Source organism: Eubalaena glacialis, chromosome 1 (assembly GCF_028564815.1).
Source record: "Eubalaena glacialis isolate mEubGla1 chromosome 1, mEubGla1.1.hap2.+ XY, whole genome shotgun sequence".
Classification (NCBI taxonomy): Eukaryota; Metazoa; Chordata; class Mammalia; order Artiodactyla; family Balaenidae; genus Eubalaena; species Eubalaena glacialis.
This window is the reverse complement of record NC_083716.1, coordinates 80,545,914-80,568,876: the sequence shown is the minus strand read 5'-3', so window position 1 is coordinate 80,568,876 and position 22,963 is coordinate 80,545,914. Positions and strand designations below refer to the sequence as shown.

The window sequence follows — 22,963 nt, the reverse complement described above, 5'->3', positions numbered from 1 at the left end:
CCTGGGCTACACCACCTTTCTGCTCATGATGTATGACTTATTCCTGGCCACTGGCACCCCCTCATCCATGTCCGATTTGTCCTGCCTATCTCAGCCTGCCAGAGACCACGTTCGTCACCGCCTTGCTGTACCTGGCCCCCACCCGTGCCTCGGTAGCCTGTTTTCTGCCTCTGCACTGCACCAGCCCAAGAAAATGCTGCCCTATTGCACCCCAGAAAGGAAATAAGGGTCTAGGTCTCACCCCCGCTCGCCTGCCTGGCCTGAAGGAGCCAGTGGAGTTGGTAGGGAAGGTGCCAGGTACCGGAGAGGCAGAGTTAAATGGATGCCCTGCATCAACAAGGGCCAGTAGAAATGTGAGACTCAGAAGCAGCACTTGGTGGGCTTGTGGGTGCTGTTGAGCCACATGACGGGTACCCTTCTCTTTCACCTCTCCCTGCTCTTCTCGGCCTCTTGCATCATCATGGTCATTGTCTTCTGGAACACCTCAGCAGGTGTCCACGTGCCAACCCTAGTCTGGAGCTTCTCTTGCCTCTGGAAACTGGTCAGGCGCTCATGCCTGTCCAGATCCCAGCCCCCAGCCCTGGCAGCCACCTTGTTTTTAACCCAGTTCTTCTATGCAGCTTCAGACCAGGCCTGGATCGTCCTCTGCGCTCTCCAGAAGTCACGTCTTTGCCCCTGCATGCCATTGGCTCCCCTCAGCCAGCCCTGGAGCTCTATCTGGCTCCTCAGGAATCAAGTTCCTGGACTTCTTTTGTTGAATCATCTCCCGTCAACCCTTTTGCAGGGGGGAAAAAAAGGGGACAATTCGACTTTTTTTTTTTTTTGAAGGTATATTTTTAGTAAAATTTAAGCCTTTAATAATTTTATAGTTACTAATTTTTGCAATGAATGACCTAGGAATTTTCCTTAAGTAAAACACTTGTGTTTGGTAGTGGAAATTAAGGATATAAGCAGTATTCCTAGGGAAACATTAAAAAAAAACATTAATGAGTAACACAGTGTGACATTTGGTATGCCAGTGTTAGTTACCTACTTCTTAAATAGGTCCTAAAGACCTACCAATGTATGAAAATAAGAAAACAGTATCCAGGAACTTCCTTGGTGGCACAGTGGTTGGGAATCCGCCTGCCAATGCAGGGGACCCGGGCTCGAGCCCTGGTCCGGGAAGATCCCACATGCTGCAGAGCAACTAAGCCCCTGTGCCACAACTATTGAGTCTACGCTCCAGAGCCCACGAGCCACAACTACTGAGCCCGCGTGCCACAACTGCTGAAGACCGCGTGCCTAGAGCCCGTGCTCCGCAACAGAAGCCACTGCAGTGAGAAGCCCGCGCACTGCAACGAAGAGTAGCCCCCGCTCGCCGCAACTAGAGAAAGCCTGCGCAGCAACAAAGACCCAGCACAGCCAAAAATTAAAAAAAAAAAAAAAAAAAAGGAAGAAAACAGTATCCATTAAAATGTTACATAAGTCAGAATGACCGTTATTTTCCCTGTATTAGCTGGAACTTTCCCTGTTTTTTTCTTGAATTATCATGGTTTCATTGCTTAAAATGCATTACAGTATTTCTGCTTAACCCTTTTTCTGCAAAGTCCGTATTTTGGGCCCTTGATAATGATTTCATATGGCATAAAATATTAATTTTCTTGGTGATTGAATTGGTTACAAATTCCTTAGTAGTCAACATTCATGGATTCACAATAAAAGTGAAGATGTGAAGGAAAGTAAAGGAGAGTACATTTGTCTATATTATTGTAAAATTTTAGTTAATGCTTTTATAGAAATGCATTGTTTGGTTACTTAAGGCTTTTCTACCGTTTTATTATAAAAATACAAAAATGTTGAAAGGATTATGCAGGGAATACCATATAGCCACTACTTACATTCTACAGTTTTTAAATATTTGCTTCATCACACATGGATCATCTATCCAGCCTTCTATTTATTCATGAATCCATCTTTTTGCTGCATTTCAGACTGATGTGCAGACAGCACATGCATACCAATAACTGGCATTCAGTATTTGTTCATGGTGTTTTGTTGCTTTTAAATTTAAAATAAATGTAGCATTCACTGTGTTTTGACAGATGTATAATATAAATCCATGTAACCCAAACTCTTATGAAGATACAAACCGTGACTTGAAAAAGTTTCCTCCTACCCCTTCCCCTCAGCCCACTTGAATATCACATCCCAACCGTTCTGGAAACCACTCTTCTGAGTTTTTTTTTAAATCAAAGATTAGTATTTTTCGTTCTAGAACATATCTTGAAACATACAGTATGTACTCTGTGGTGTAAGACTTCTTTCACTTCGCATAATGTTTTGGGGTTTCATCTGTATTGTTATGTATATCAGTAATTCATTCCTTTTTATTAATAAGTTGTATTACATCATATGAAACCCACCAAGGTTTATCTATTTCCTGACTGTTTCCCATTTTTGGCTATCATGAGTAAAGCTGCTGAGAACAAGCCATTTACTTGCTGGGTATTTCCATCTGATTAACTCAGGAGCTTAAAAGTTAGTGTATTCAAAATTGAGGTTACCCAACTGTGTCTTCTCCCCAAGTCCCTGTGTCAGTGAATGGCACCACCCTTCAAAGTGCTGTCCAAGTCATAACCTTGACTGCTTCGTGTCCCTGAGCTCTCACACGTCATCATATACAAAGTCCTGCCAGTACTGTCTTCATCACATTTACTCACTTTGCCATAGTGCCGAATCATGATCCTGTTGGAAGCCATCACCATTTTCATCTGGATTGCCAATGTAACCTCCTAACTAGTTTTCTTGCCACCTCTCTTGGCTCTCCCTCTATTACTTTCTCCAAACTACTGTCAGGGATCTTTGAAAAAGCACACATTAGATCATGTTACTTACCTATTGAAAAATGTCTGGTTGTTTCCCATTGCTCTTAGGATAAAAAAAGTAAAATCCTGACCATAGTTTGCAAGGCTCTGCATGATTTGACTCTTGTCTCTTCCCTGGTTCTCACCTTTCTAACCACGCTGGGTTTGCACGTCGCACATGCTTCGCGCCTTAGGCTTTATCCTCCTCTGTCTTGGCTCAGTCTCTCTAATCGGATCATTCCCATTGACCCACAGTTCTGTTCTGGTGTCTCCCATTTTAAAGACAGACAAAAACTGCCTGTATCAGTTGGATTAGAACTGTCTGTGGCAGCAGAAAATCAAAGCAAAGCAAAATGATCGTTTTTAAAATAAGTTGGAAGATTATGTCTCCTGGAAGAATTGTGTAGCAGGACAGCGCTCCCCCAAGACCTCAGTAAACCAAATCGATTCTCCCTGTACAGTTTCCCACTCCTAGGTTATGGCCTTTGTATCTTCATAATCCAAGTTGGAACTTCAGAAATCACAGTCCAATCAGCAGAATGGAAGAAAGGACAAAAGACATCCACTCATTGGATGATGAGATTTCTCAGAATCTGCTAACATTTCCCTGTGCAGAACTGAGTTACCTGGCCGCACCTATTTTTCAAGGAAGGCAGCTAAAAATCGGAGGTTCTGATTTGGGGAAAGTGGACAACTGGGGTAGGTATTTGCCATTGCCATACCTCCCTAGACCCCCACATTCCTCTCCAGCCACTGTCATGTTTTTCTGCTGCTTTTTAGAATCAGAACTTGAAAGAGTTGTCTATTAATGATATTCTACTTCTTCAAAGCCCCTTCTCTTCTCAACTCACCCCAACTCCTGTGCTCACCCTAGTTGGTTGTGTCAAGGTTACCTGTGATCTCGGTGTTTCAAGAATATAAGGAATATGTACAAGTCTTATCTGATGTCATTTCTCAGTAGCTTTCAGTTCTTTTTCCCTTGAAGGACTTTCCCTGTATGTGGATCAGTCTCGAGCTTTCCATTCATCTTCTGTGACTTCATCGTCTGCCATCCTTCTGGAAACTCGTTATCCACTTATTTTTTCAGCATCTCCTATTCTACCTAATGCGTGAATGCTGGAATTTCTCAAGGTTTAGTTTTTCTGTTTTTTTGTTTTTTAATTGTAGTAATAGATACAAAGCATAAAATTTACCATAAAAATTTCACCATTTTTAAGTGGCATTAAGTATAGTCACATTGTTGTGCAACCATCTGTCACTATCCACATGTAGTACTTTTTCAGCTTCCCAAAGTGAAACTCTGTAACCATTAAACAATAACTAGCCATTTTCCCCACCCCCAGTTCCTTACAACTACCTTTCTACTTTGTCCCTTTGAATTCTCAAGGCTGGTTTTGCATCTAAATTGGGAGCACCTTGGGAATTCCCCGGCAGTCCAGTGGTTAGGGCTCCACGCTCTCGCTGCTGAGGGCTTAGGTTCAGTCCCTGGTCGGGGAACTAAGATCCCATCCCACAAGTCGAGTGGCATGGCCAAATAAATAAATAAATAAATAAATAAATAAAAATAAATTGGGAGCACCTTTATCTCTTCTTTGTGTCCTTCCTATGCGAGACCCTCAGTTTCCATGACCTTAAATATCATCTGTAGAATTCCAAATTTATATTTTTGATCAGATTTTTTCCCTTCAATCACTAGATTCTTAAAACTTTAGCTTGATATTTCCACTTGGATGGAAATCCACTTCAACAGCTCATAGACTTTAAAAAAAATATAACTTATCTAAAACTTTTATTTTCTCAGTCTCATTTGTTCTTCTCCTTTCTTCCAAGCTCAGCCATCCAGTTATTTAAACCAGAGACATGCCTGATAACTTGATAACTTCCTTTCCCTCCCCCCCCACCCCAATCAAACCAGTCAGTAGGCTTCTGAGTTCTACCTTCAGTACATGTTGATTTGATTCACTTTTCTTCGTTCTACCTTCCTAACCTTCACCACGCTCCCATCATCTCTTGCCTGACAACTGCAATGTCCTCCTAACTCATCTCTCTCCTCCCGGTCCTGATCCCTTCAATGTGTTCTTTTAAACACAAATAGAGTCATTCCTCCAAGTCTTAAAACCCTTCATTGCCTTCCTAGTACTCTTAGAATAAGATCTAAACTCCTTACCATGGCTTTCCAGGCTTTGATGAGTTGGCCCTTACTGTCCTCTCCACCTCACGTGTTGCCACTTTCTCCTTCCAGTCTGATCTTCTTTCAGTTCCTTTAACACCGAGTTCCCTCCTGCTTCAGGGCTTTTGGGCTGTATGGTACTCCCCTCCTGCAATGTTCTGTATGTATTCTTGACATCCTTCAGGACTTGGCTTAAATGACCCTTTAGAGACCCAGAGAGATTGCCCCAGCCAGTATTAAGTAGAAACCCTCTTATTGTTCTGATTCAGAGCATCCTGTTCTTTTTTAACCCCTCCCCCATGTTAAACAATGATTTCTTCCCCTTCTTTCTTCATTTCCCCCAGTAGGTTTATTTTATTATTATTTAGAAAAATTTGTTCCTTTTCCCCAGTAGATTGTAAATGTTATCAGGGACTGTTTAAATTCTATTCCCTATGACATAGACCTAATGTTTAACACGATGACTGACACATATTTGGCAGGCAGTACATATTTGTAAATGAATGAAAGCCGATCCCTCTCCTTGGCATGGTTTGGTTTGTGTTACCATGCTTCATATTGTGGCTCACTTTTTTGAAGGTTGCCTTCCCTGATTAATAGACTACATGGCATCTCTCTATCAGATGGTATCATTGCAACTTTTAAGTTTCTTTCTTGAAAATTCTTACGCTTTCTAATTATACATCGGGCAGGGTTGTTTGGTTGTTTATTTCCCTGACTGTACTGTCAGCCTCATGAGAGCAGTGGCCGTGGCTGTTTTTGTCAATCATTGTTTCCCATCAGATGAGCATCTTGCTCCACACTCATCTTGTTTCGTAAATGAGCTCATAGTGGCGAAAATATACCTCACCAACTGGTTGACATTTCATACTATGATAGTTATATACCATTTTATCAGATGTGACTAGGTGCTGGAGATTGAGGATGTATGGAGAGAATCTTAATTTCTTGAAACCAGAATTTGGAGAGTTGAGTGATTTTTAATTGGATTCTCCTTAGATGTTAAGAACCTAAAAATTTGCAAGAGAAAAACTGTTTTGAAACTTTCATCCTGAGCATCACATGAAGACATCTGAAATATTGCCAAGTGCAATTCTGCACTGTTGAAGATTAATGAAATCCTGGTCCATCTGCATGTTTGTCTTTCCAAGTCTCCCTTGTGACATCATTAGTGAGCTTAAGCCTCCAGAGAAGCTTCTTTGGAAATTTTCATAATCAGTTAAATTCATTTTTGAAATGTGTAAATTCTTTGAATGTTACTCATAACTTTTTATGGGCACCACACATTTTCCTATATCAGAAAGATTTAAAATTACTTTTGCAGAAAAATACATTTGGAGTACAGTAGATATTTTCTACCATGCCATATAAATTCAGTGGGGTAACACTTTCTTTTTCTGGCATGTTCTTGGAAGGAATGATTTCCAACTTCAATTCAGGAAAGTCTAGTGGTTTTAAAAATCCTACCAAGTGCAAGGGGATTTGCCTATCACCTTGTGTTAATTGGCCTCAGTTTCCCAACAGCTTTTAGCCCTAGGCCTCTCCACCATATACCCTCAACCAAAAGTCAGGTGCTGGGCTATAAAGCTGTCTGTTCATTCCTTCTTCCTAAGATCAAAGCCTAGCTAGTTATAAAATGCCTGGGGCACCAGCTTTTCTGATTCTGGTAGAAGTACTGTTTACTCACTCTTTTGAGTATTACCACAGTCCTGATATTTTCCCTTGAACCCATTTCAGGTAAACAGAAGACGAATGGATCACTTGCTGGTTATATTTGGCATACAGCGTGTTTAGGCCGTATCATATTCATTCAGACAGTGATTTTGATATAAATGATGTGTCTGCCAACATTTTAAAATTAAGGAGATTTTACATAACCAATCTGTTTTGATAGCTTTTCTTGAAAAATCTGGAAGGCTGGCTGTTTTGGGCCGGTTCCTGCACATGCTAGTTGGAGCTGGTGATATCAAGCAACCACCTTGGGCAGGACAGGTGGTCTCCTGTTTGGTACACCCTCTACCACTCCCTGTTGTTTCCCTGACACTGAGGTCAAGTGTCAGTTACCATTTATCCTTGTTGTACTATTGGTTTTCTCATGGTACAATAAAATAATTCTTGTACCCCTGTCTGTCAGTCTAGGGGAAATGTGAGTGAGGGGGTAGACAGTGAATTCCAAGAAAATGAGAGAAGGTATATTTGTTTGGGGAAATGAATAACTTTTATATGTCTAGTTTTTTCTTTTGTGGAATGTATATTTGAATTAAAAGCATGCACTATGCCCCTTCATTGTTAACAGTTCCTTTCCTGGCTCCTATAGACATATGAATCAGGGACTCTTGATTAGATGTATGATCGTATAAAAAGAAAGTGACTCCACCTTTGGGTCCCTCAGAGGACAGTATATTAATCTCCTCGAAGCTTACGACTCTCTTGGAGTAAAATTCCCAGGTATCCTGTCTGTGACTTGTCAAGAGGGTAGCTGTTTCTGGCTTTCCCAATAATTAGGCCTTATAGGACATGGCAAGTTCAGTATAAGTAAAACAAACTTTGCCGTAAGGATTGTATATTTAAAAAGGAGATTGAACCATTTTTAAAAATAGTAATGTCACATAACTGGCTTAAGAGAGACAATATAGCAGCTCTGAGGAGGGAAAGATTACATCTGATTGAGGGGATCTTGAAGTTGCTTTTATGTTTTGCCTTGAACAATGGGTAGAAAATCAGCAGCAGGAGACAATGAAACCGTAGAACAGTTTGAATAAAGGAAAAAAATTGAAGGGATCAGGTGTGGATAGGACAGTGGCTAGAGGTGTTGATGAAAGTAGAGGAAATGGAGGAAAAGCAAAACCAAAAAGGTGGGTTGAGGCCTGGTTATGGACAGTCTTAAATGCTAGGCCAAGAAGTTTGCGCCTAACTTAAGGGATAATGAATAAGCCCTGGCTGACTTTTGAATTAGGGGAGGGACTTATCAGAGCCTATGACTTGAAGGGGAAAAAGCTGGAAGTGCTGCCACCAGTGGTGAAACCCAATGTGGAAGTGTTCACGAGGGGCGATGATTTGGATGGAAACTTGTCTTAGATTCTGGGCACAGATTTGGAGAGAGAATCACTAGGTCTGTGCAGCTTCTTGGTTATGGTAGTGTGGGGGGATGGGCAGTGGGGAGGGAGGAGCTGGAGGGGAAGGTTTTGAACGGATGGTGTCGAGTATGGATGTCCGAAGGAGGACCTGGTTTGGAAGGTGTATCCGATAGGATGCTTTCAGTTTCAAGTAACAGGTGGGCTCCGACAACATGGACATGCGTGGGCTTACGTTACTGAAGAGTGCAGAGGTAAGTGGGCTTCAGGAGTGGTTGATCAAGAGCTTCATGATGTCATCCAAAGCTCAGATGTTCCCTGACTCTCAGCTCTGCCTTCCACATGGATGGCTTTATCCGGAAGCTGATCCTCCTCATGGTCACGGGTGGCAGCCTGTAGGAGTCGGGCTCCATTTGTCTTTGTTCACATCTAGTGGGATAGAGAAAACCTTTTCAGAAATTCTCTTACAAAAGCCTGAAAGCTTCATTCTCAAAAGCTTCCATTAGACCACTTCCCACTTGTCTTTGGCCCAAATTAGATTACATGACTGACTATTCTTTTTATTAATTGTGGTATAAAATTTAATATCTTAACCTTTTTTTGAGGTAACATTGGTGTATAACTTTATGTAAGTTTCATGTATACAACATTACCTTTTGACTTCTGTGTATGCTACAGCATGCTCACCATCAAAAGTTTAAATTTTCTGTCACTGTACAGTTGACCCTCTGTAGCCATTTCACCATTCCCCCCACCCGCTTCTGCTCTGGTAACCACTAACCTATTCTTTGTATCTATGTGGTTTTTTGGTTTAGATTGGTTTGTTTATTTTGTTTTTGTTCTTTTATGTTCCATATATAAGCGAAATCTTACGGTATTTGTCTTTTTCTGTCTGACTTATTTCACTTAGGATAATAATACCCTCAAGCTCCATCCATGTTGTTGGAGATAACTATGTTTTCTTTTTTTTCTGGCTGAGTATATATTCCATTGCATATAAATACCACATCTTCTTTATCCATTCTTCTGTCCTTGGGCACTTAGGTTGTTTCTATATCTTGGTTATTGTAAATAATGCTACCATGAACATAGGGGTGAATTTATCTTTTTGAATTAGTGTTTCATATTCTTTGGATAAATACCTAGAAGTGGAAAAGCTGGGTCATATGGTAGTTCTATTTTTAAATTTTTGAGTAATCTCTGTATTGTTCTCCGTAGTGGCTGCTACCAATTTACATTCCGCCACCAGTGTGTGAGGGTTCCCTTTCTCCACATCTTCTCCAACACTTGCTATTTCTTGCCGTTTTGATACTATCCATTCTAATGGGCATGAGGTGATACATCATTGTGGTTTTGATTTGCATTTTCCTAATAATTAGTGATGTTGAACATCTTTTCATGTGCCTGTTGGCCATCTGTATATTGTCTTTGGAAAAATGTCTGTTCAAATCCTCTCCCCATTTTTCAATCTGGTTTTTTTGTTGTTGTTGTCGAATTGTGTGAGTTCTTTATGTATTTTGGATATTAACCCCGTATTGAGGATATGATTTGCAAATATTTTCTTCCATTTGGTAGGTCATCTTCTCATTTTTTGGTGGTTTCCTTTGTTGTGTAGAAGCTTTTTGATGTAGTCTCATTTGTTTATTTTTGCTTTGTTTCCCTTGCCTGAGGAGACATACTAAGAAAGATATTCCTAACACTGATGTCAAACAGCATACTGCCTATGTTTTCTTTTTTTTTTTTTTAAGCATTATTCATTTTAATTAATTAATTAATTTATTTATTTTTGGCTGTGTTGGGTCTTCGTCTCTGTGCGAGGGCTTTCTCTAGTTGTGGCAAGCGGGGGCCACTCATCGCGGTGCGCGGGCCTCTCACTATCGTGGCCTCTCTTGTTGCGGAGCACAGGCTCCAGACGCGCAGGCTCAGTAGTTGTGGCTCACGGGCCTAGTTGCTCCGCGGCATGTGGGATCCTCCCAGACCAGGGCTCGAACCCGTGTCCCCTGCATTAGCAGGCAGACTCTCAACCACTGCGCCACCAGGGAAGCCCGCCTATGTTTTCTTATAGGATTTTTATGGTTTCAGGTGTTACATTCAAGTTTTTAATCCATTTTGAGTTAATTTTTGTGTATGTGTAAGATAGGTCTGGTTTCATTCTTTTGCATGTAGCTGCCCAGTTTCTCCAACACCATTTATTGAAGAGGCTCTCCTTTCTCCATTGTATGTTCTTTGCTCCTTTGTCATAAATTTATTGTCTATATATGTGTGGGTTTATTTCTGGGCTCCCAGTTCTTGCTTGATCTGTGTGTTTGTTTTTCCACCAATACCATGGTGTTTTGATTACTATGGCTTTGTGATAGTATAATTTGAAATCAGGGAGTGTGCTACCTCCAACTTTGTTCTGTTTTCTCAGAATTGCTTTGGCAATTTGGGGTTTTCTGTGGCTCCATAAAAATTTTAGGATTGTTTGTCCTAGACGCGTGAAAAATGTTGAGATTGCGTTGAGTCTGTAGATTATACTTTGGGTAATATAGACATTTTAACAATGTTAATTTTTCCAATCCAGTGAGCATGGACTATCTTTCCATTTCCTTGTATTGTCTTCAATTTCTTTCAACAATGTCTTACAGTTTTCAGTGTACAGGTCTTTCACCTCCTTGGTTAAATTTATTCTGAGGTATTTTATTCTTTTTGTTGTGATTGTAAATGGGATTGTTTTCTCAATTTGTCTTTCTCCTAGTTCATTGCTAATATACAGAAATGCAACAGATTTTTGTATATTGATTTTGTACCCAGCAACTTTACTGTATTTGTGTATTGTTTCTAGTAGTTTTTTTGTAGAGTCTTTATGGTTTTCTATGTATAAAATCTTGTCATCCACAAATAGTGCCAGTTTTACTTCTTCCTTTTCAATTTAAATGCCTTTTATTTCTTTTTATTGCCTAATTGCTCTGGCTAGGACTTCCAGTACTTTGCTGAATAAGAGTGATGAGAGTGGGCATCTGTGTCTTGTTCTTGATATAACTTTTAGTTTTTCACCAGTGAGTTTGATGTTAGCTGTAGGTTTGGCATATATGGCATATATACATGTTGAGATATGTTCCTTTTATACCCATTTTATTGAGTTTTTTAAACGTAAATGTGTATTGAATCTTGTTGAATGCTTTATATGCATGTATTTGGATGATCATATTATTTTTATCCTTTATTTTGTTAATGTGGTATATCATGTTGAATGATTTGCAGATGCTGAAACATCCTTGCATCACTGGAGTAAATCCCACTTGATCATCGTGTATGATCCTTTTACTGTATTGTTGTATTTGGTTTGTTGTCATTTTGTTGAGGATTTTTGCATTTATATTCATCAGAGATATTGATTGGCTTGTAATTTTCTTTTTTGTGTGTTGTCTTTGTCTGCTTTTGGCATCATGTAAAATGAGTTAGGAAGCATTCCCTTCTCTTCAATTTTTTGGAAGAGTTTGAGAAGGACAGGTATTAAATCTCGTATGAATGTTTGATAGCATTCACCTGTGAAGCTGTCTGGTCCTGGACTTTTGTTTTTGGGGAGGTTTTTGATTACTGTTTTAATCTCCTTACTGGTGATTGGTTTATTCAGATTTTCCTTTTCTTCATGATTTGGTCTTGGAAGGTGGTATGGTTCTAAGAATTTATCCATTTCTTCTGGGTTGTCCAGTTTGTTGGCATATAGCTGTTCATAGTATTCTCTTATAATCCTTTGTGTTTATGGGGTATCTGTTGTAATTTCTCTTCTTTTGTTTCTGAATTTCTTTATCAGAGTCTCTTTTTTTCTTAGTGTAGCTAAAGGTTTGTTAATTTTGTTTATCTTTTCAAGGAACCAGCTTTTAGTTTCATTGATCTTTTCTATTGTCTTTTTAGTCTCTATTTCATTTATTTCTTCTCTGATATTTATTGTTTCTATCCTTCTACTAATTCTGGGCTTTGTTTTTTTCTAGTTCTTTCAGGTGTAAGATTAGATTGTTTATTTGTGATATTTTTGTTTGTTTTTTGAGGTGGGCCTGTATTGCAGTAAACTTTTTTCTTGCTTCCTCTTTTGCTGCATCCCATAGATTTTGGTATTTTCATTTGCCTTCAGGCATTTTTTGATTTTTCCTTTGGTTTCTTAATTGGCCCAATATTTGTTAGTAGCATATTGTTTAGTCTCCACACATTTGTGATTTTTCTAGGTTTCTTCTTATAGTTGATTTCTAGTTTCATACCACTGTGACCAGAAAAGATGCTTGATATGATTTCAGTCTTCTAAATTTATTAAGAATTGTTTTGTGTCCCAACATACGGTCTATCCTTGAGAATATGCACTTGAGAAGAATGTGTATTCTGCTGCATTTGGATGAACTATTCTGTTTAAATCTGTTAAGTCCATTTGGTCTAATGTTTTATCTAAGGCTGATGTTTCCTTGTTGACTTTCTGTCTGTATGATCTATCCCTTGATGTAAGTGGAGTGTCAAAGTTCCGTACCATTATTGCATTGCTGACAGTTTCCCCCTTTAGATCTGTAAATGATTGCTCTATATATTTTGGTGCTCCTAAGTTAGGTTCATATATATTAACTGTTATGTCTTTTTGATGGATTGTCACCTTTTTTTAATTATATAATGTACAGTTTTGTCTCTTGTTGCCCTTTTTGGCTTGCAGTCTGTTTTATCTGATACGAGTATGACTCTGCTCTCTTTCTTTTGGCTGCCATTTGGTTGGAGTATCATCTTTCATCCCTTTACTTTGTGCCTATGTTTGTCTTTAGAGCCGAGATGATTCTCCTGGGGGCCACATATGGTTTGGTGTTGTTTTTAATCCACCCAGTCACTTGTCTCTTTGTATTGGTGAATTCAATCAATTTACATTTAGGGTGATTATTGATAAATAAGAACTTAGTACTGCCATTTTATCTTTTGTTTTCTGGTTGCTCTATTTCTCCTTTTTCTCTTTTTCCTTGTGTTTCTGTCTACCATTTTAGTTTGGCAGTTTTCTATAATGTTTTTCTCAGTTTTCTGTTTTTCATGTCTCTGCTCTAGATTTATTTTTGTGGTTATTGTGAGATTTATACGAAATGTCTCAAAGCTAAAATAGTCCTTTTTATGCTGAGATAGCATCTTGTCTTCATTTACATCTAGGGGTTCTGTTCTTTCCCTTTATGTTTTTGTTGTTGCAAGTTATCCCTTTTTATGTTGTGAGTTTGTTACCAAATTGAGTAGCTATAGTTTTTTTTTTTTTTTACTGCTTTTTTTCCCTTTAACCTTTATGTTATAATTAAGTGCTTAACAACCTACTCTGACATAGAGTTGAATTTTTCTGATTTTTCCTTTCTGATTATTACCTTACTCAGTTTTGTGTACTTTTGCCTTATCATTTCAGGTAGAAGAGCTCCTTTCAACATTTCTTGTAAGGCGGGTCTAGTGGTAATGAACTCCCTCAAAGTATGTTTACTGAGAAAGCCTTTATTTCTCCTAAAAATCTGAAGGATAACTTTGCTGGATAGAATATTCTTGGCTGACAGTATTTTACCTTTGAGTATTTTGAGTATGTCATTCTACTCTCTCTTGGCTTGTAGAGTTTCTGATGAGAAATCTGCTGATAGCCTAATGGGGATTCTTTGTAGGTTGCTGTCTTTTTCTTTCCTGGCTGCCGTTAAAATTCATTCTTTGTCATTGACTTTTGACAGTTTTAATATAGTGTGTCTTGGTGAAGGTCCTTTTGCGTCAACAGATTTAGATATTCTTTTGGCTTCATTGACTTCATATCTAGTTTCTTCTGCAGATTTGGGAAGTTCCCAGCTATTATTTCTTTAAATAAACTCTCTGCTCCCTTCTCCCTCTCGGATACCATTATCCTTATTTTGCCTTTCCAACACGTCTTGCCCTTCCTAATGGATAGTTCTTTTAGAATTTCTTCATTTTAAAAAATCATAGCTCTCTCTCCTGAGTCATTTCTAGATTTGTATATTCAGGTTCACTAATTCTGTCTCTCACATGGTCTGCTCTGTTTCCAGTGCTTTCTTTTCTTTTCTTCTTCTTTTTTTTTTTGTCTGACTGTGTCACGTGGCATGTGGGATGTTAGTTCCCCAACCAGGATTGAACCCATGCCCTCTGCAGTGGAAGTGAGGAGTCTTAACCACTGGACCACCAGGGAAGTCCCTCCAGTGCTTTCTAATGCATTGAAAAAATGTCATTTATTGAGTTCTTCAGCTCCAGAATTTCTGTTTGGTTCTTTAAAATTCTCCAGTTTCAGTCTCTTTGGCAAAGTATTGTTTCTGTTCATTAATTTTATTCCTGAGCTCATTGAACTGCCTTTCTGATTCTTCTTATAGCTCATTGAGTTTCTTCATGACAGCTATTTTGAATTGTCTGTCATTTAGACTGCAGTATTCGATGACTTTAAGTTTGAGTTTTGGAGAATTGTCATTTTTGTGTGTGTGTGTGATACTATGTTGTTATGGTTTTTCATGGTGCTCGGTGAGTTGTTCTTCTGGCACTTTTGAAGTAGCAGACACCTTTCTTCTTTAGGTAAAGCTTTTTTCATTTGATTCTAACAATTCAGCAGGTTGGTAATTAGAGGCTTTTCTTTTGTTTTTCAGTAGGTGGTGCTATATTACAAGTTTTGGATTTCTCTTACCTGAGCTGCCTCTGGCTATATTTGAGAATTGGCACTTTCCATCCTCCACTGCCTCTCTGTCAGATGTGTTTCCTGGTGCCCTCATTGTCACTGCTTGTGCCTTTGGGGTTGGTGGTGCCTTGCCGCTGCTGGTGTCACTGCTGGGAACACTGGGATGGTGGGTGTCACCACCATGTCTAGGGTCACCTGCGTTGCAGGCAGCTGCTGTGGCAGGGCAGGTAGGAAGGCTGGGGAGATGAGTTGGGTGCCTCGGCTACATCCAGGGCTGTTGGGTTCATGGGCACTGTTGCTGTGAGTGGGAGGGGGGCTGGAAACGTGGGCACTGCAGCAACTGGAAGAACCAGGGTCACAGGTCCTGCTGCTGTTGCCCAGTTCCCTGGCTGCAGGTGCTGCTGCAGCTGGGAGGCCAGGGCCATGTACCCTGCTTCCCCTCCTGCTACTAGGTTCTCTGGGATTGCAGGCTCAGCTGCCATGGCTGGGGGGGCCAGGATCATGGTCACTGCCTCTGCTGTTCCCCTGGTTCCACCTCCTCCATGTGTTCCAGTACACCCACCTATAGGTGTACAGATGTGTGGGAGTCTCTGGCATCCTGGTGTGTTGGGCAGAGGAACCTTTGTTTGAGTTATGGATGTTTCACTAGTTGTAGATTAAAGGGGAGAGACAAAGGGAGTGTCTCATGCCGCCATGATGCTGACATCACTTCGTTTTAACCATTTTTAATTGTACATTCATTAATGTCGTTCAGCCATCACCACCATCCATGTCCATAGTTCTTTTCATCTTGTACAACTGAAACAATAACTCCCCATTGCTTTCTCCCCATAGTGCCTGGAAACCACCATTCTACTTTGTACCTCTCTAATTTTGACTCTCTACTTTTCTCATATACATGGAATCACACAGAATTTGTATTTTTGTGACTGGCTTATTTCACCTAGTGTTATGTTTTCAAGGTTCATCCATGTTGTAGCATATGTTAGAATTTCCTTCCTTTTTAAGACTGGATAATATTCCATTGTATGTATAAACCACATTTTGCTTATCCATTCATTCTATGATGGACACTTGGGTTGCTTCCACGTTTTAGCTACTTTGAATAGTGCTGCTATGAACATGGTTGATAGTTGTACAAATATCTCTTTGAGACCCTGACTTCAGTTCTTTTGGATATATACCCAGAAGTGCTAAATCATATGTTAATTCTATTTTTACGTTTTTGAGGAACTACCATAGTGTTTTCCACAGCAGCTGTACCATTTTACATTCTCACCAGTAGTGCATGAGGGTTCCATTTTATCCACATCCTTGCCGACACTTCTTACCTTCTGTGTTTTTTGCTTTGTTGATAGTAGCTATCCTAATGGGTATGAGGTGGTATCTCATTGTACTTTTGATTTGCATTTCCCTAACGATCACAGATGTTGAGCATCTTTTCATGTGCTTATTAGCCATTTATATATCTTTGTTGGAGAAATGTCTTTTCGAGTTCTTTGCCCATTTTTGGATGAAGTTGTTTGTTTCTTTGTTGTTGAGTTTTAACATGACTGTTTTTAAACTAACCCCTGGCAATGGGAATGGCATCACTCTTAGATAATTGGTCGATTTTGGATCCTGGGTAGACAACGTATAGTGTCAAGCTGCACGGAGAAGATTGTGCTCAGTTTAAACATGTCTGAGGAGCTAGTGAGATATCCAGGTAGAGAGAGCTTAAAAGGCTATGTGTATGAGTCTGGATTCTGAAAAGAAAGGGCAGAGGGAGGTTTTACTTCAGAATAAGTTCTTCAACTAACTGATGTTGAAGCTTTTAAAGAACTATCTGGCAGAGGCAGTCATGCCCACCAAATATTCTGATTGCCCCTTGCATGTCCCTGATCCCTTTGAGTTGGCAGAGATACATATGTAGTCATGGCCAGTGGGCTGTGGGGGAGGTAGTGTGTTTCTCTTCTAGGCCAAGGCAGTAAAAGAGTGATGCAGGATTCTTCCTGTTTTTCTCCCAAAGGGAGACTGAGGAGGCCATGGATTCCAGGTGGGCGACTGTAAAATGCAAGGGCCTCCGTTTAGCTTGGGTCCCTAAGTGTGTAGAGCCAAGCCCCTTGCCGACTCATGCAGGCCATTTAACATGAGAGAGGAATCAAGTTTTGTTTTGTTCACCTCCTGAACACGCTCCATTTGGAGTTGTTGCAGTAGCATAGCCTGCATGGAATTTTATCTCTTTTTGATGTCTCAGGGATGCCATTATAGAGCTGCTGTTGTGCTGATCTGTTATTCCTCATCAGCATCAATGCCATTGGGGATTACTGAGCTAAGTAAGATTGTTGACTTTGAGAAGATTAAGATGAGCTGGGTGGTAAAATGTATTGCCTAAAAAAGCATAAAAGTGGATTCGTGTAACTGGAGTCACTAAGCATATGAAAAATCAGAGGCTAGAAAATTAACAATCAAAGGTTGGTAACTTGATTTTATTAAAGATATCAATAGTATTACATTTTCCCCCAATTTATATACTGTTCCACTCAAGTTACACAAAAGTTATACTCTGATAGTTCAAGTTTAATAAATCTCTTAGAGAGCTGGTTAATCTTTCTGAGGAATTATAATAAAGTGATACTTGGAGAATGGAATAACCTTAAGAATCACAGGTCCTTATGTCCCAGGGGAACCAAGAAACTGGTTTTTCACTAACATTATAGGTGATCGTGAATAACCCACTCATACCCCATGAAAATTCTCCTTGGTGTGGAGCACAGATGGGGAAGTGGGAACCATGCTTTTTTTTTTTTTTTTTTTGCCCACAAAGTGTTTTTTACATTATTGAAATAGGTGCCAACAATTAGAAATCAGATTTTAAAATGGGTGGGTGTGCCCTGTCCCCCCAAGCCTGTGCCAACCATAGGCTGGAACAGAAATGACAGAACTTCCCACCTACACTTGGCCCAACTTGCCACGCACTGTACTTACCCTGCCACCTCAGACATTGTGGCTGGAGAGTTTGTTTATTATAATGCAGATATCCCCTGGGAGAATGAATCTTGTCAGTGATTTAGTATTTACTTTCATTTAATGACTGTTCACTCAGTTCATTTATTCTATAAGCATACTCTTCAAAAATGCCATGCTTTGGATGAGTTAAAGGAGACTTTGTAGATGGAATGGCTGCGCTCTGTGCTACACCATGTGTTGTATAATTGGAAATTCTTCTTTTGTTTTTGTTTTTGATTGATTTTATTATTTATTTACTTAACTTTTTTTAAAGTTTATTTTATTGAAGTATAGTTGATTTACAGTGTTGTGTTAATTTCTGTTGTACAGCAAAGTGACCCAGTTTTTAATACATATATATATTCTTTTTCATATTCTTTTCAATTATGGTTTACCACAGGGCATATTGAATATAGTTCCCTGTGCTATGCAGTAGGACCTTGTCGTTTATCCATTCTATATATACTAGTTTGCATCTGCTAACCCCAAACTCCCAACCCTTCCCTCCCCCACCACCCTCCCTTGACAACCACAAGTCTGTTTTCTATGTCTGTGAATCTATTTCTGTTTTATAAATAAGTTCATTTGTATCTTTTTTTTTTTTTTGATTCCAAATATAAGCAGTATCATACAATATTTGTCTTTGGCTTACTTCACTTAGTGTGATAATCTCTAGGTCCATCCATGTTGCTGCAAATGGCATTACTTCATTCTTTTTAATGGCTGAGTAGTATTCCACTATATATATGTACCACATCTTCTTTATCCATTCCTCTGTCAGTGGACACTTAGGTTGCTTCCATGTCTTGGCTATTGTGAATAGTGCTGCTGTGAACACTGGGGTGCGTGTATGTTTTTGAATTAGAGTTTTCATCTTTTCCAGATATATGCCCAGGAGTGGGATTGCTGGATCATATGGTAACTCTGTTTTTAGTTTTCTAAGGAACCTCCCTACTGTTCTCCATAGTGGCTGTTGGTAATTTACATTCCCACAAACAGTGCAGGAGGTTTTCCTGAGAAAAGTGATTTTAAAAAGCTGAGGAAAATGATAAGAGAAAGAAGGCAGATTCAGGAAGTCAAATATCTGTCTTAATAGAGAAAATAAGTGCAGAAAATATTAATGAAAGATGAGGAGGAAAAATACTTTCTATGTCCGGAAAAAAGAAAGTCTCCTTTTCCCTTCATGATCTCTTCCTTATCTCTGCTAATTCCTTTACCAATGCTTATTGAGATCCTAAGTGCTAGATTCTAATGTTTAAAAATGAACAAGATACAGTTGTTGGTCACCAGGAGCCCAATTCATTGGTGGGATTGGCAACCTAAGCAAAGAAAGCAGCACGATAATGTTGCCACACCAAAGTGAGGATGAGGAGGGAGAGAGAGAGCTGACATTTGCCTGGGAAAGTTGGAGGAGTTTTCACAGTGGAGGGCACATTTGAGCTAGGTTTTGATTGATAAGTAAGTGTTCTCTGAACTTTCTGAAGTAAATGAGCTAAACCTGCCTATAGTGTGAACAGTTTGAAACTCCTTATCAGTGATTTTCAGTGGGGTGAAAAAGGTAGTCTTCACCTTGCATAGTGATGTGGGACCCTAAAAATGACCTTGCAAGCTGAAACTGTGCAAAGCCCTTTTAGTAATCAATGGGAAAATGGAATGATATGCAACCTTTAAAAATTTTTGTCAAAACATTAAAAAAAATCTCTTCCTAACAGTCATAAATGTATAGGAAAATGAAAAAACAGTAAAATTAATATTTATTCAGAACACTATATTTAAACATTAGAAATATCGAGAATTAACGTGTTTCGTTTCTTTGTAAAAAGCTTGTCAAGTTGCAACAGCGCTAGCTTTCTTTTTGTTGTATAACTTAAAGCAGCAGTCCCCAACCTTTCCGGCACCAGGGACCGGTTTCACGGAAGACAATTTTGCCACGGACTGGGGGTGGGGGGGATGGTTTCGGGATGATTCAAGTGCATTACATTTATTGTGCACTTTATTTCTCTTATTATTACATTGTAACATATGATGAAATAATTATACAACTCACCATAATGCAGAATCAATGGGAGCCCTGAGCTTGTTTTCACTTGCCACTCACTGTGAGGGTTTTGATATGAGTCCACAAGCAATTGATTTATTATGGTCTCTGTGCAGTCAAACCTCTCTGCTAATGATAATCTGTGTTTGCAGCTGCTCCCCAGTGCTAGTGTCACCACCTCAGCTCCACCTCAGATCATCAGGCATTAGATTCTCATAAGGAGTGTGCAACCTAGATCCCTCGCATGCACAGTTCACAGTAGGGTTCGCGCTCCTATGAGAATCTAATGCTGTGGCTGATCTGACAGGAGGCGGAGCTCAGGTGGTAATGCGAGCGATGGGGAGAGGTTGTAAATACAGATGGAGCTTTGCTCGCTCGCCCACCACTCACCACCTGCTGTGCGGCCTGGTTCCTAACAGGCCATGGACCAGTACTGGTCCGTGGCCCGGGGGTTGGGGACCCCTGACTTACAGTATGGAGAGAGCATCTTTTCTATGCCTTGAATAGTCAGAATCGTAAGTCTGTATCAAATTCCAACATTTCATCTTTTGTACTTTGAAAGTTGTGAAATGTCTCCCAGAGTTTTTTTTAATGTGAGTTATTTTGCTGGCATCACCTCCCCTGGGACATCTTCATCCTTTTTGTGACTACAGCTTTCATTTTTTAATTTCAATACCTTTGTCTTCACTAAGTTCCTCTGGCTGTGTATTCAGAGTCTCACACACAGCGGCAGTCTCATTATTCCCGCTGTCACCTATTGATTCTTTTAAATTTAATTTTACTTATTTATTTTTGGCTGCATTGGGTCTTAGTTGCTGCATGGGCTTTCTCTAGCTTTGCCGAGCAGGGGCTACTCTTCATTGCAGTGTGCAGGCGTCTCATTGCGGTGGCTTCTCTTGTTGCAGAGCACGGGCTCCAGGCGCGTGGGCTTCAGTAGTTGTGGCGTGTGGGCTCAGTAGTTGTGGTGCGTGGGCTCTAGAGCGCAGGCTCAGTAGTTGTGGCGCACGGGCTTAGTTGCTCCACAGCATGTGGGATCTTCTCGGACCAGGGCTTGAAGCCGTGTCCCCTGCATTGGCAGGTGGATTCTTAACCACTGCGCCACCAGGGAAGCCCTCAGCTATTCATTCTACCCCCACTGACATTGGATTCAAATTCCAATTCCAGCAGTATAATTTTTTATTTCTTTGCTGCACTTTCATCTTCGTTGGCCAGTTTTCACTTTGGGTTATCCATTTTCATGTCACTTGGTTTTATCACTGGAAGACAGGAAGTCAGCACAATTCCTTGCTTTGGTGTCTATGCATGAACTGATTACAGACGTCCCATGAGTAACCACAGACAGACTTTGAAAGAAGCAACATGACTGATCACTGATCAACATGAGCATCTGTTATATATGAAGTGATTTGTGCACTGAAGAGCTGGCAGTGGAATTTCTATTTGATGCAACTACTCACAATCACAATTAATAGAATTTGGTAACTGGAATGTAATTGGGGAATTGGTGGTGTTGAACTGAGCTGTGGTAACTAAAATCCATGCGTATCAAAACTTTGCAAAGCCAGGACTGTCTCTATGGATATCTTGAGTGGATTTTCCTGCCCTTTGTGGGAAGTTCAGCATCTGTAGTGCTGGCCACTGAGTGCCAGTGTGGCCCTCTTTTGTGTCACTGTGACAACCAAAATGCTTCCCACATTCTCCATATGTGCTTAGGGTGGGGATAGGGTCACTCTGTCATTAGTTAATTGGAATGTTGAGGGGCAGCCACTCTGCTGCTGGTGAGCAGTTCAGTGTTCATGGCAGAGTTCTGGAGCCATCTCCCCATGAGTACGTGGTGCCTTCCCTTCCTTCGTAAGCCAAGTGAGGCAGAAATTGCCCTTGCCTGGGGAGTCACGTGACTAATCGTCTAGCCGGGCTTTGCCACATGCCTATCTGCTGCTTAACCTCTTTGAATCCTGATTTCCTTATCTATAAAAAAAGGTTTACAAGATTATTGTGAGTACATGGGAAGTGCATGTGAACATCAGGCAAATGTGAGCAGTTGTTCTGACAATGATGAATAACTTAATCACTGAGATGCATTTCTTGGATTTAAAATGAAATATATTAGAGGCCTCTAATGTCTCAGCAAAATCAGTATCCTCAGCTTTTAGACACCCCCTCGTGTGAGAAGTTCACTACTTTCCCATCTCCACTTTCCAGTGTCTTCTAATTGCTCTTTTCTCGCTTTGCTCCCCTCATGGTGAAGTTCAGCAAATTGACTCCTAATCCATCAGTATGTGAAGTACCCTGAAACAGCTTCCTCCCTGAAGATAGACCTTATTTCTCTAGTGGTACAAGGAAAATAGAGCACACAAGAGTTGGTCTCTTGGAGAAGCGGGCTGCAGATGGCGCCCAGCTGGTAGCCATTTTGAATGATGAATTTTCAGTAGTTTAGAGTATAAATGTCGAGCATTCTTTTCCTGGTCCAAGAATAAATATTTCAAGTAAAGTCAGCATAAATAGACTTGTTTCAGGTTGATCTGAGATGCTGATTACTTACCTGTGGATTTTTAACTTTACGTCTGGACTGAAGAATTTGGTGAAATAAGCACATTAGTAGAATGTTGTTGGTTTGGCACAGGTTTCCTTCATCTGTAAGATATTATCCTATAATTGCTGCAGACTTTCAGAAGGTTGTAGTATAGTGAACATTCATAGATATGTTCTCTTTCCACATGGTGTGCTAATCTGGAATTTGTTGGAGATGGAAAAAATCTACTGTGACTTGAGCATTGAGGAATATAAATGGAAATTATTTTTATCATGGGTGAAACTACATGTGGAATTTAAGTTATGCTTGTTTATTTTATTCTAATTTTGGCAGGTTGTTTAAGGAAAGTGAAATTATTTAAATGATTCCATGTAAATCTGTGATAATTTTTTTCAATAGCTGATAGAAGTTTATTCCAGTCAAAAAAAAGCTTCTATATTCCAGCTTATATAAACATTACCCTCCTTTCCTTCTTTCCCTCCCTTACTCCACAGAAACTAAAACCAAAATAAGAATATATGATTCCATGTTTATTAGGTACCTTTTTAATATAAGAAGCAGTGCTATTACTCTTTGATCAAGGAAACTACTCCCCGTTTATGAAAAGCAAATATGAATTAGAATGTTAAGATGGCTCTTTAGTTTCCAAAGCTATTATCAGCTTCTGTCTTCAT

At 39.9% G+C, this 22,963-nt stretch overlaps 1 protein-coding gene across 3 annotated transcripts in view; it reads left to right on the top strand.

Annotated features, from left to right (window-relative positions):
• BICC1 (BicC family RNA binding protein 1) overlaps window positions 1-22,963 on the top strand; it is a 302,947-nt gene that overhangs the window by 149,655 nt on the left and 130,329 nt on the right. The window lies entirely within an intron of this gene.